Below are 15,787 nucleotides of genomic sequence, written 5' to 3'. Positions count from 1 at the left end.
AACCAATAGCTTACCTAGCGGGGGGCAGGGGGGGGGGTGGTGTCAGCTATGGGGGCATTACACAGTGCGGTCGGCACTATGAGGGCATTATACTGTTTAGGGCAGCTATGAGGGCATTATACTGTATGTGGGCAGCTATCAGGCGTTATACTGTATATGGGCAGCTATGAGGCATTATAATGTGTGGGAGGCACTTTGAGGGCATTACACTGTGTATGGGGCAGCTACAGGGGCTTTATACTGTATGGAGGGTAGCTATGGGGGCATTATTCTGTCTGCGGAGGCACTATAGTGGCATTATACTGTGTGGGAACCATTTATGGGCCATTATACTGTGTGGGGGACACTATGGGTTCATTATACTATGTGGGAGGCGCTAAGAGGTCATTATACTATATGGGGCTGCTATGGGAGCATTATTCTGTGTGGGGGAAACCATAGGGGCATTATCCTGTGGGGGCAGCTATATGGGCATTATACTATATGGGGGCCACTATAGGGTCATTATACTGTGTGTGGGGTCCACTGGTTTGGGGCCCACTCAGGTTTGTTTTGCCCCCCCCCCCTGTGCTAAACTGCTAGCTATGCCTCTGCTTGCAACACATGATAGCCAGGAACACTTGGATGTTCAGTGTTATTCAGTAACAGGTCCTAAAAGTGGCAATCCCACTAAATACATTTATAGTTAACTGTTGGTGACTTTATCATATATTTCTTTCTTCTTAAAAATGCTATTTATAATTTTAACATGAATGAAAACAATACACCGTAAAGCGTACAGGCATAGTAGCTGAACAATTCAATCCTATCAGTATACGAGGCCATACAGTACGCTAACTGTGATCCTCCCATGCTTAGATAAATAGGGGGAATTGCATAACCTCATAGTCCAAGGAGCAGAGGTTAAGGCACAAGATAATTTACCAATTGTTATACACAGACATCAAAAACTCACGAAACCACACTAACAGCACGCATACTCACAGATGCACTTTCCCTCCCACCCAATACCCAATACCAGAGACACATTAGATTATATATATATATATATATATATATATATATATATACACAGTGAAGGAAATAAGTATTTGATCGCGTGCTGATTTTGTAAGTTTGCCCACTGTCAAAGTCATGAATAGTCTAGAATTTTTAGGCTAGGTTCATTTTACCAGTGAGAGATAGATTATATAAAAAAAACAAACAGAAAATCACATTGTCAAAATGATATATATTTACTTGCATTGTGCACAGAGAAATAAGTATTTGATCCCCTACCAACCATTAAGAGTTCAGCCTCCTCCAGACCAGTTACACGCTCCAAATCAACTTGGTGCCTGCATTAAAGACAGCTGTCTTAAATGGTCACCTGTATAAAAGACTCCTGTCCACAGACTCAATTAATCAGTCTGACTCTAACCTCTACAACATGGGCTTTCTAAGGATGTCAGGGACAAGATCATAGACCTGCACAAGGCTGGAATGGGCTACAAAACCATGAGTAAGACGCTGGGTGAGAAGGAGACAACTGTTGGTGCAATAGTAAGAAAATGGAAGACATACAAAATGACTGTCAATCGACATCGATCTGGGGCTCCATGCAAAATCTCACCTCGTGGGGTATCCTTGATCCTGAGGAAGGTGAGAGCTCAGCCGAAAACTACACGGGGGGAACTTGTTAAGGATCTCAAGGCAGCTGGGACCACAGTCACCAAGAAAACCATTGGTAACACATTACACCGTAATGGATTAAAATCCTGCAGTGCCCGCAAGTCCCCCTGCTCAAGAAGGCACATGTACAGGCCCGTCTGAAGTTTGCAAATGAACATCTGGATGATTCTGAGAGTGATTGGGAGAAGGTGCTGTGGTCAGATGAGACTAAAATTCAGCTCTTTGGCATTAACTCAACTCGCCGTGTTTGGAGGAAGAGAAATGCTGCCTATGACCCAAAGAACACCGTCCCCACTGTCAAGCATGGAGGTGGAAACATTATGTTTTGGGGGTGTTTCTCTGCTAAGGGCACAGGACTACTTCACCGCATCAATGGGAGAATGGATGGAGCCATGTACCGTCAAATCCTGAGTGACAACCTCCTTCCCTCCACCAGGACATTAAAAATGGCTCGTGGCTGGGTCTTCCAGCACGACAATGACCCGAAACATACAGCCAAGGCAACAAAGGAGTGGCTCAAAAAGAAGCACATTAAGGTCATGGAGTGGCCTAGCCAGTCTCCAGACCTTAATCCCATCAAAAACTTATGGAGGGAGTTGAAGATCCGAGTTGCCAAGCGACAGCCTCGAAATCTTAATGATTTACAGATGATCTGCAAAGAGGAGTGGGCCAAAATTCCATCTAGCATGTGTGCAAACCTCATCATCAACTACAAAAAACGTCTGACTGCTGTGCTTGCCAACAAGGGTTTTGCCACCAAGTATTAAGTCTTGTTTGCCAAAGGGATCAAATACTTATTTCTCTGTGCACAATGCAAATAAATATATATAATTTTGACAATGTGATTTTTTTTTATTTTTTTTATATAATCTATCTCTCACTGGTAATATTAACCTAGCCTAAAAATTCTAGACTGTTCATGTCTTTGATAGTGGGCGAACTTACAAAATCAGCAGGGGTTCAAATACTTATTTCCTTCACTGTATATATATATATATATATATATATATATATATATATATATATATATATATATGTGTATATATATATATATATATATATATATATACATAAAGCAATATAAATGTTGCATAATAGCTAGGTACCATACATAGTACAAAATTACATGTCAATGTCTTCTTTTTCCAACCAACGTAATCATATTGTATTAAATTTCTAGTGATACTTTTACCTATTCAAATACAAACTTTTGTACATATTTATTAATCAGCTTTACCCAATGCGCCATAGCAGGAGGATCTGTGGATTTTAAATACATATTAATAATTTTCGGTGCACAGAAAAGCAAAAATCTGGAAAACAGCCTATCAGAAACAATGATTTTATAGATAATTCTCAGAAGGCAGACCTGTGTGGTTAAGTGTTAGGCTAAGTTCACACTAGCGTTAGTATACGTTTACTTTTCTTCCATCTGAGGAAGAGAGGATCGAAAGATTAAACGGAAAGCAACGGTTCCGTTAGAATTACCATTGATTTCAATGGTAATTATTTTGTTGTAGCTGCTTTCCGTTTGTCTCCGTTCACTAGGTTTCCATTTTTCTTCACGGAAACAAAAGTTCTACAGACTGCACTTTTGCTTCCGTGAAAAATAATGGAAACCTAGCGAATGGAGACAAACGGAAAGCAACTGAAACAAAAGAATTACCATTGAAATTCAAATGTAATTTTAACGGAACCGTTGCTTTCCGTTTAATCTTTCGATCCTCTCTTCCTCTGACGGAAGAGAGGTAAACGTATACTAACGCTAGTGTGAACTTAGCCTTATATTAAAATCAAAGTAGTCATTTAAGTATTGAAAGACTGCAGACCAGAATAGAAGTAGAACTTTAGAGCAGGAGAATGCATGACGCAACCAGTAGCCGTCTGGCATCTAAAACATAAGTTCGATATGGAGACTCCCGTTCAATCTGACAGGTGTGTAGTTTGAATTAAGAATTCCCGGGCACTCACTATCGAGGAAAAGTATGAACCCTCAGCTTCCTTAGGGTATGTTCACACGCAGTAGCAAAATATGTCTGAAATTATGGAGCTGTTTTCACCTGAAAAAGCTCCTGATTTTCAGAAGTTTTTTTAACTACTCGCGTTTTTCACTGCATATTTTACGGACGTTATTGGAGCTGTTTTTCAATGGAGTCAATGAAAAACGGCTCCAAAAACGTCCCAAGAAGTGACATGCACTTCTTTAACGCGGGCTTCTTTTTACGCGCAGTCAGTTGACAGTGACGCGTAAAATTACACCTCGTGGGAACAGAACATTGTAAAACCCATTGAAATCAATGGGCAGATGTTTGTAGGCGTAATGAAAACAGTGCGTGTGAACATACCCTAATAATAATCTCTGGACAAATCAGGGATATCAGTCACCCACTTAGTATATGCCCTGTCAAAAGGTTTGGAGCCAGTCTGGAGTCAAAAGAAGACCCTCAAAAGGGAAAGAGAAGGAGGTGACAGTCTTAATTGTGCCTTGAGGTGGAAATATTGAAATAGAGCGATTTATGGGACACCATACCTGTCCACTAGGCTTGATCATATATTTCAACATCAAAACTGAGGTGTTTGTCATCTACATTTCTTTAAGAAGGTTAGGTAATATATAGCCTTTATACAAGAATTCTGGTCATACTTATGTATTCTCAGTTTATTGCATACCATTATTAAACCGGTGTATTTATTAGTATCCTGTTCATGCTGAAAGCTGCTTTTCCAAGTTGGTGGGAGGTCAGCCTACTTGAATGTCTGTTAATAACCATAATTGTTCAGTTTAGGACAACCACTGCTCAGGACGCTTTCTATATAACCCCTGGAAAATTTAGTGAATTGAAAAAAAAAAATAACAATGACATCTTTATTTATCTGATAGCCGGTCTCTTTAATGATTACACAGCTATCAGAGATTTTATACATTAAATTTTTAAATAAATTCATATAATTACAGTTATGTAGCTTCATAGAGGATTTTCTGTTCTTCATGAAAATATGACCTAGATAGGAACTGTAGGTACTTTTTCTTTATTTCTCCTGTTGTAGGTCCTTTAATACAAGCTCAGGAAGGTATATCACATCTCCGCGATTTATAATAAAGCCGCTACATTGAGTTTGTTCAGGAGCTATTCAAATATCAGGTGTTTGTCAATTACATTGTTCTGCTCTTCCTATTGATTGAAGCTCGGAGCCCTCAGAGAACAATAGCTGGGGGATTGATGACATTCTTACAATATGCAGAAGGTCCAGTGTCATATATTCTTTATATATAAATCAAATAGGTCACTTTTATTATAGGATGAATGTTTAAAGCAAGGAGAATTTATCATTCATCTTCCACAAATACATGTGATATTTTTTTCAAAAAAAACAAACGGAAATAAAATTAGTACAAAAATAAAAGAAGCCTTCAACATTTGGTCTAAGCTGGGACACAGTGTACTTACGACAGACAATAACCTTTTCAAATTTTATTTACTACATAGTGTTAATGTGACTAATTCATGTAATACAACTTCATTCCAAAATAAAACACTACAACGGTTGTATTATATTTGAAAAATATGTCTGTTTCTTCCATAAACAGTGCCACTCTTCGTCACTGGCTGGGTGTGGTATTACAGCTCACTTCTATTCAAGGGAATGGTGCTGAACTGGAATACCGCACACATTTGGTTGTCTTTTAAGTCTTGAGATACACGTTTGCTGCTTGTAGTGCAACCTCAGAAATGGCAGTAGGTGATGCTGCCAGAAAGGTGAAACAGTGTCCCTGCTGGTTAGGATTGCCCCGCCTGATAAATTGCAGATGAGTTCCATGCAATATAATGCCACTGTAGTTAAAATTCTTAAAGGGGTTGTCCACGACCGGACAACTGATGACCTATCCTGCGAGTCCGACACCTGCACCCCGCACTAATCAGCTGCTCCGGCTGCCTCCATGCACCGGATGTTTGGATCGGGATGCTGTAGTTGGAGCCGGAAGCAGATGGCTCCGACCACTGCATAGCGGCCGTTCTGCAGAACTGCAGCTCTGCTCCTATTGACTTGAATAGGAGCAGAGCTGCAGTAGTGCAGCTCAGCCACTATTCTGTGACCAGATCCATCTGCTTCTGTCTCCAACTATTGCATACCGTTCAAAACATCGGGCGCCCGTAGGTCTGGGTCGGACCGATATTGATCACATACGGATCACCTATCCGGTGGAAGGGTCATCAGTATATGATAGGTCAGCAGTTGTCCGGTCGTGGACAACCCCTTTAAGGCTCCTTTGCACGGGATGATGACAGGGCAAACAAGCGTTTGTGTGAACGCTTATTCCAGATCATTGGTCCGTGTAAACATGGCAGTGAATTAAACGACAAACGATCTCGTTTATTGGCTCAAATTTTTTATGCTACCATAAAAATGCTAGTTAGTTTGTTAGCAGCACATTTCCACATGTAAATAGCGGAAGTGCTGCCGAATATGTGCAATCTGTATGGGGGCAAACGATCATATTACCGATCGTTCATCCCCATAATGCCAATCATTGATTCATGTCAATCGGGCAAACGAGCACTGATCGTCATACTGTTATTGTCGATCGGCGCTTGTTACTGGGAAGAAAATCTGCCCGTGTAAAACCAGCCTTAGGCTCTTTTTACACTCTAAACAAAAGACGGCTAAAATTTGGAGCTGTTTTCAAGGGTAAACATGCGTTTTTTCCCAGCGTTTTTAAGGCCGTTTTTGGAGCTGTTTTTCTATTGAGTCAATGAAAAACGGCTACAAAAATGGCTCAAGAAGTGACATGTACTTCCTTTTACGAGGTGTTTCTTTATGCGGCCGTTTTTAAAAACCGCCGCGTAAAAAATGCGCAGTGCGAGGTGATTTTACGGAGTGGTTGTCCGTTCCCGCTTATAGAGTGGTCCCCCTAATAGGGCATATAGACAGCTGTTTTCGTAAGACAGCCTCTTTAAGATATAATGTATATTCTTGAATTTATTGTAAGTTTTATTTAAACGTTTGTGCAGGTTAAATATACCCTATTACGTTCATATAAGCATTTAATTCATATTAATTGTTTTAGTGAGAATGCGGGAAAAAAGACATTCTGCTATTTTTTTGGGCGATATTCACTGCGCACATTATCTTTATTGTGTGGGTTGCAACAGTTATTCTAATAGCAAATATATTTATGTTTTATTACATTTATTTAATATTTATTTTAGTTTAAATACATTGTGTATTTTCCTTTTGTTATTTTTTTTATTTTTGCATTTAGTCCTACTAGCAGACTTATACTTTTTAACTATATGTGTATTCAAATACATTATTGCTTGTGTATATAAAATAATGCATCAGTCAGAGCTGCCCTCCCGTGAAGGATTTTGTAAGCACAGCTGCTGTGTCCATGTGATCACTATGAATTGTACATCCATCATTGAGACCCAGGAACCCCAGACCCGTGATCTGTCAAAGTATTGGAAGGGTTAAATACTGTTCTCAATCACTTCTCCAAATGTTCTCATCTTTTACTATTCCACCTTGTACGTTTCCACTTCTCAGACTGCACCATTCATGTGCATTTAGTCTTTACCTACAAGTATGTATAAGTCTGTTTAACCTCATTGGGAAATCCTAATGTTTGAGATATCTTATTTTTTAAACCCACATTATTGTCTTTCTGTGGCCATGATGAGCGGCCATTGAGGTATTCCTGCGCCTGTTTAGACAAATAGATAATTCTGTATAATAGGAGAATCCAGAGCCTATTTCTTGACAAAACACACAGTGCCCATTTCAAGATGTAGGATCAAGGATTTGACTTGAATGATGGTGATAATGTCACAGTAATCCATTTTTAGTATACACAAAGGATGCACTGTTCTATTGTAATTATTGTGTATGAAGTCTAATCGAATTAACAATATAATTAGTTTTGCTAAATTAAAAGCAGCCTTCTCAGTGTATTTGAACTGCAAACCGTTCCATAACATATACTCAGTATTGCTAGCTAATAATGCAGCATACTCGCTCCCTTCAATCTAGAAGTATAATGTTACCCCTTTGCTATTAGTGCAGTCAGATAACCAAGTTTATTATTAATAATGACCTGAAAGATACCATCAATCACTGGCGTATATTGTATATGATGCGTAAGGAACATGCCCAATCATTGTGAAATAGCGACTCCAATCAGATACCCCAAAAAATATCCTCCACAATCTTGTCCATAGTCAGCGATGTAGCTATAGGTGATGTAGAGGTAGCAGTCGCAACTAGACCCTGGAGCCTGAGGGGGGGACAAAGGCCCCTCATCCGCATAAGAAGACATCAGTATTATAAATGATATATGGTAAGTGGGGGCTCAGTTATAGATTTTGCATTGGGGCCCAGGAGCTTCAAGTTACACCTCTGTCGATAGTGTTTAGTGCTGGTGTACTATCGTAGTATACAACTTAGTTACTCAGGCAAAAACAGAATAGTCTGAGAGTGACAACTGTTTTTTTGTCCAAAATATGTGCTAAGACCACCTGTCACTTCCCTTTCCCCATTCCTCTTTGTAGGGCACTCAAAGTGCATTACTCTGCGGAGGTTGGGAGTGGTGGTTGATGCCACAGGACTTGGTGGTAGGGGAAGTTGTGAATATTTGCCAAATTATTTTTTACAATCTACTTACAGTCAGAGTAAAAACTATATATTACCATTATCCTCTTACTGTATATACCTGGGATTTGCCATCAAAGTCTGGCCACTTAGGACTAACCATTGCAGTACAAGCCGATAACTAGAATAAGGTGGCAGTGGTACTGGGAAAGTTCATGACGCTGTGAATCACTGCCTCCCCGCGGGACTACCATCCCATATTGTTAACATAATTACAGTATAGGACAGTATTCCTGTGGAGAGGCAGGGACTCCTAGAAAACTATGATGCTATGAGACCGGCTCCCTGAACTATGCTCCATTGAAATGCCAAAAAACACAAGGGGGAGATTTACTATTCAAAATGTGCCAGAATTATGACTTACATGCTGTGCACCACATTTATTCAATATTTTAGACAATTTTTGTGTTTGGGGTGTTCTAATTAAAAAGGGTCTCTAGATAGATATGCCAAATTTATCATACAGCATACACCACCTAAATATGGCACATCTTCTGGCTTCCTTGTCTAAGTTTACATTGTCCAAAGATCATACTGGGGAGAAAAATGAAGGGGGGCAGGTCTTTCCATCCTGGAAGTTGGAGGTTGATTTTTACTATAGTGTCCCCTCTCCTCTACATATACACCTGCTAAAATTATTATTATTACTGTAATAGTAATCGATTAATTAATCGCTGAAAAATAACTATATTAATTTAACTGGTTCCCGACCGCTGGCTGTATTTTTACAGCCAGCGGTCAGGGTCCTTAAAACCCGAGCCATAGACTTTTTACGGCTCAGGTTTAAACTTGCTGCCCGCGCGATCGGGCAGCTGAATATGTGGTCTCCGGCTGTCTGTGACTGCCGGGGACCCTGAGGAGAGGATAGAAGCAGCTTTCACTGCTTCTGTCTTCTCTGATGACTTGTACACAGCACTCAATGCGCCCTGTGTATAGGAATAGAGACAGCAGCAGCGGCGCTGTCTCTATTCCTCCCGGTGATCATGTGACTGGTCACATGATCGCCGGGTGCCATTACTGACAGACTGCTGCTGGGTCTTACTAGACCCAGCACAGCCCTATTAGTGACAATAGTCACTATGAGAGGGCTGATTTCCCCTGTAACTGGGGCTGCTGTGCAGCCCCAGTTACAGTGGAAAACCATGGTGTAAAAGAAAGAAAAAAAATGTATAAGGTTCCCCAAAGGTCTTTTTTGACCTTTGAGGGACAGACCATAGTAATAAAAAAATAGTAAAGTAAAGTGCAAAAAAAAATAAAATAATAAATACACATAAAATACCCACCCCAAAAAAAAACTTTCCCCCCCGCCAATCGTTGTTGTAACACTAGCGCTGACCCAATTACCCTAATATGGACATGTAATATATTAACGTTTACGGTAGACAATGACGATCACAAATAAAAGGTCTATTTTAGGGTAAAACTATGTTATTACCAAAAAAAAATAGCTGAAACGTAAAAAAGCTTATTTTTTTACTATTATTTTCAAACTTTATGAATAAAAATTCTAAAATAGCAAAAAAGGTGTGTATAAAAATGATAAAAAAAGAAACCTGCATTGTCTACAGAAAAAATGTTGCAAAAATCACATAGTTAGCCCAACAAATAAAAAAGTTATAGCCATTTAACTAACACGTGCTAAAAATGGCTAAACGATGTCTGGTCCTGAAGGTGCAAAATAGCCCGGTCCTGAACTGGTTAAAATCACTGAACAGGCCATACTTACTCATGAGGGGAGGTATACACACCAGCTCCCAACAGGATGCAGACAAACCACAATGCTACATAGAGGGAGATTAAACAGGTGCGCTATAATGATGATACCCGCTCACATGCCTACTATTCATGTGGGGGGAGGTGGCTGCTTAGTATTATCATTGCACACAAATGTAGCTTTTATAGGAGTGTCAGTCACATGGGTGCATGTAGTGCACCATGCTGGCTTACAGACTATTAGTCACGCCCATAATATTAGACAAGGCGGGCTGCCCACCACCTTCCAATAGACACAACATTCTCCCCCAGCACTAGACCTGGCTGCATCCTAAAAAGATATCCATGATACACGATAAATATCAATGATAAACATGAGGTATTGGTAATATTTTGACCAAAATACGCAAGATCGCAACCCGCGTCAAGGGTCCCCATCATATTGCGAGTCCCTACACTCCTATTATAAACAAGTCACTGAAAAATAACTATATTAAATTAAAATCACCGATCTGAATCCGCATCCTTTTGGGAGGTGGTGTGTATACCTGCCCTCATGAGTAAGTATGGCCTGTTTGGTGATTTTAATCAATGAATTAAAATCATTTTCTTGTATTTCTACCTATAAGTCTAATCTATGCTTATAGGGTTAAGAATATTTTTTTAGCCAAGAAGAATGCGTATGGCCTTGGAGCTCAGTTAGTTTGTTATCAGTAGACAGGCGCAATAGAGCACGCTAGCAGATTTATATAAATATAGTTTATTTTCTGCAAAAATGTATGCATATTTTTCTTATCTTTACTTATTTTAATTGGTTGTCAACACCCGAGTCCCGTCAAGTCTCGTTGAATGATTGGATCTACGTCATAATGTAGTCCAATATAGCTTTTGTTATGAATAAAGGGAACGGTTGGACCTCCCTCAGATTCCGTTATACGCTACCTGGTGTTTGCGTATAAGTTATCTCCCGGCCGGTAAAATCCCTGATACTTGACAACTTCTATTAGTGAAAAGATAATTCTTACATTACTATAATTATAAGCTTTGTAGTTAATACTATATTATGCATTTATAATTCTATTTTAATTGAACACACATTGTGCTAATATATTGACTAAATATGGAATATTTAGCACTATATGTATGTATATATACAAAAAATGATTATGGTCCAGTTTATCCTAATTATATATTGATAGCCAAGGCAATGTTATATGAAAGACAGCTGATACTTCTGCCCCTTCTAACAATCAGTTCATTAATGAGTGTGACAGAAACATGTTTAATGGACCTTAAGGAAAATGACAATTGCCTCACTACTGATAACAACGACAGGGCTACTTAACACAACACAACACAACACAACCAGTAGTTATAAATTGCTTCAGCAAGTTGTGAAATGGTTAATTGGGCCACCAACAGAAGCGTCAAGGTTAATGAGTACACTGCACATTTACTTTAAGATCTATACCTTAATTTAAAGATGACAAAAACACACAACCCTGAATGCTCCAATTAACGTGATAATAGTTTAATTTGTCTTCCCCTTTAATTTAAAATAGGTGAAATTACATTTCCACATTGACGGGATGTGGCTCATCTTTCAGATACCATTAGCAAATTATTTCATATTATGGTCAAATCTGCATCATGCAGAATACATAATATGAGTTTTTGCACAATATTTTGTTAGTAGAATTCCAATTGGGCTTATATACTAGTTAGAGATTTTATAGAAGGCTCTCAGTGCACTGTTATTGTACTTCATTAAGGATTTATTATATTATTTATTAATTTAATTGAGCAATGACATATCTAATTATGTTGTAGAATAATTGGTAGATGAGCCACAACATTAATGTGTTGGGGCCAGGTACCATTGGGAAAACATGGTGAAATTTTAGTATTAAATACATCATGAAGGGCAATTACTCACTTTTAAGAAGCTACTTCTACGTACAGAACTGTGGTTAAAGTGTAGTAATCTTGTTACATTCGCAGGCTGTCAAAACAAGACTCAAAGGCTATATACACCTTTGAACTGAATCTTTTTTTTATTGCTCGTTTGCTTCCTAAATGCAAAATTACGCAACTTTCTATATAGTCTTCATTAAAAATTTCCTACTATTTGGTTGCTGTAGAGTCTGTGTAGCTTCTGTAGACAGCTTGTCTCCTGCAAATTTCGAACTCAAATCCGTCAGAGTATATAGAAATCATCTTGATAGCCTGTGTGCTCTCCTCCCTATCTACACTACTACCAGCCAGTGGCGTACATATAGGGGTCACAATTGCCAGGGGGCCCCGCTGCCCTCCGCACCACATATATAAAATGTTACAATAGTAACTGGGGCCTATGTAATAAACTTCACGGGCCCCTGTTACTATAGTAACTGATAGCATTTACCCTCCTGTTCTGGAGGGCAGCAGAGGTTCTGACGACTCTTCGCTTCATGACAATGTGCGCCGCGCTGGATAACATTACTGTCTGCTGGACCCTATATCTAAGCCTACCTTGTGGTAGGGTTAGATACATGGTCCAACAGACAGTATAACACATTGTGTTTTTTTACAGGTTTGGTCGTTAGACTACGTCGGATTCAAGGACTACTTCGATGACGGCTTTTTTTTTCAATAAAATGGTTAATAAGGGTTGTGTGTTTTTTTTTTTTAGTTCAATAAAATAGGTTTTCTGTGTATTTGTATTTTTTTTTTAAAACTTTCTTACTACAGCCTTAGTAATGGCCGCTGGCTGATTGACAGCGTCCATTAATAAGGAGGGGCTTAGTGTTGTCTGATGCAGAGGCTAACAGTAACCCCATTATTACCCCTGTACACACATCCACAAGGGGCACCGGGAAAAGCCGGGTACGATCCAGTACCCGACTATCTGTAGTGATTGTTAGGTACTGGCGCAGCCGCAGGCTGGTATTATTAGTCTGGGAATGGCCAGAAACAGTGGCCCTTCCCACCCTGGTAATGCTAGGCTGCTGCTGCTATGTTGTATCTGGCTGGTTATAAAAATAGGGGGGACCCCACGTCAGTTAAAAAAAATAATAATAATAATTGGAAAAAATGATGTGGGATTCCCCCATTTTTCATAACCAGCCAGATACAACATAGCAGCAGCAGCAGCCTAGCATTACCAGGGTGGGAAGGTCCACTGTTTCTGGCCTTTCCCAGTCTAATAATACCAGCCTACGGCCACGCCAGTACCCGACCATCACTACAGATGGTCGGGTACTGAATCGCATCCGGTTCTTCCCGGTACCCCTGGTGGTGGTGGGCAACGCGGTAATAATGGTGGGTTAGTGTTAGGCTTTTTACCGGCTAACATTAAGCCCTGCCTTAGTAATGGACGCTGTCAATAAGTCATTACTACGGCGGTAGTAATAACGTTTAAAAAAATACAAGGTCATAGGAAATATATTTTATTGAAATAAAAAAAAAACACACAACCCTCATCAACCATTTTATTGAGAATAAAAAGAGTATCACAGATATACTGCCTCATGAAGGAGCCGGTATGGCTCCGAAACACGTTGCTTTTATTATCACAGGGAAGGGAACAGTGCCGCACCAAGGTTTATTTTTAGGTATAGCTTCCTAGGAATATACCTATGCAACTTTTTTCCTATACTGTAACTGGACAAAGTTTTGCACCCGGACAAACCCGCTCTACATTCCCTAGAATATTTCTACAAGGATGCTGTGCTCCTAGCGCGACATCACCAGGTGAGCACTATTCAATAGTCTCTTATTTTTGACAATTTCAAACGTGGGATAATGCCCTCTGTCTGCGCCATTGTGTATTTTTCTCTCTTTAAGTGAACCTATATCTAACCCTATCATATGTGATGCTGTCTGCTGAGCCAATGTATCTAATCCAATCCATAGCTAAAGGATCGTAGTGCTATAAATATCCTGTCATATATATATATATATATATATATATATATATATACACACACACACATATACATACACACACACATTTTTTGGGGTGACATATGTGTTGCCCCTGACATTTTAAGTCCTTAGCGACGCCCCTTGCTGCTAGTGCTGCATCGTTGGGTCACTTAGGAGACCCAGTGATGCAGCTGAAAGCTTCGTGTCATCGGCCATCAGAAGAAGCTTGGGGGAGATCCAAGAAGATCTTTTACACTAGGCCCATGAGCCTTTAGCTACGCCCCCGCTACCAGCTTATGTGTTCTGCCCACCCTGAACACTTGGAAGCATTCCCCCCTCTCCACACACTGACCTGCTGTGTACAACCTTCCCCTTCCCCTCCTGCAATCTCTCTAACGACTCATGCACACAACCGAGTGTGCCATCCGAGTCCCGTCAGTGATCCGAGGAAAGATAGGACATGTTCTATCTTTCCTCGGATCGGAGACTCGGACCATTTTTCACGGACCCGATTCAACCATCAAAGTGAATAGGTCCGTTAAGACGATCAAGTGCCACTCAGATGCCGTCTAAAACAGCCCGAGTGGCACAACGGTCGCGTGCAAGAGGCCTAACACTGAAAGTAGAGAGGGGGAGTGCAGTTGAGTCAACCATCAGGATCAATGGACCGACGGATTTGAGCAAGGATTTGCAGAAGACCAGCTGTGTACAGGCATTACACAGACTCTAAAGCAGCCAAATGTTAGGAAATTTTTAATAAAAACTATTTACAAAGTTGACAAATTTTGCGCATTTAGGAATCAAATAAACAGTAATAAAAAAATTCAGTTAAAACATTTACATAGCTGTAAGCTTTAACCCAATGGCTCATAAAATACATCAAGGGATAATATCAAGCTGTGTGAACGGAGCCTGTATGGCAGCACATATATGTTCTACAGTTCCATACTAGGGAGGCATGGGCACTCCATGTGCCACTGTTTGGTGTCATGGTATAGTTTGTCACAGTATTATTTAGGAATTCTCCCTGTGAAGAATACTTCCATCCTGTTAAACAATAGTTTTGTCTCAGATTCTATTTGGAAATGAGAGAAAAAACTCTCTGGGCCTCCGTATGTTCACATTAGTGTCTTGACAGTTTTGCCGGATCAATTTTTGAATAAATACCGGTGATTTACTTTAATGGAGTTGATCATGTTTCTGTTGGGGTTCTTATATATTTGACGGCAAGAATAGTGCTCCAGACTGTTATTCTTGCAGGCAAACAACAGAACCCCGTAACTACCCCTTAAATAGTTTAAACCCTCCTTAGATTCAAAACATTATGTTTAAGATAAAATCTCTAGGTACTTTCAGATTTCTGTATAACGTGTTTCCATTCTGCAACTTTCTCCTTCCTCCTCTTGTCACATTGTTTTAGAGGATGTATTCATTCTATTCATACAGGTTTTTTTCTCCCTGAAAGCTAGTCAGACATTGAAGTGCTCTTGTCTTTCCATACCACCTTACACTAATAATATTTAAAGTATTATTGCACTCCATAAATTTTTATATTGTGACTCACGGTCATATTCTTAAGAGATGTTTCTTTTTTTTTCTCCCCTATTTTATGCACATGATTTTTTTCTAATTCTGTTACAGAGATATTAGACAGAGGTGGAGACCCTGAATCATTAATTGATTTCTCCCATACATTGTACTCTGATAAAATATTTCAAGGCTATGCATAATTGTGTTCTCCATGCCAGTATGCTGAATCCTGCTCTTGTCACATTGTCACTGAAAGCTGATTCCACCCTCCGTAATTGGCGATGTTCTAGTTTTGGACAAAGGTGTGGGGGCAGCTCAG

Source organism: Rhinoderma darwinii, chromosome 4 (genome assembly GCF_050947455.1).
Source record: "Rhinoderma darwinii isolate aRhiDar2 chromosome 4, aRhiDar2.hap1, whole genome shotgun sequence".
In the NCBI taxonomy this organism is placed as follows: Eukaryota; Metazoa; Chordata; class Amphibia; order Anura; family Rhinodermatidae; genus Rhinoderma; species Rhinoderma darwinii.
Note: the sequence above shows the minus strand (reverse complement) of the source record.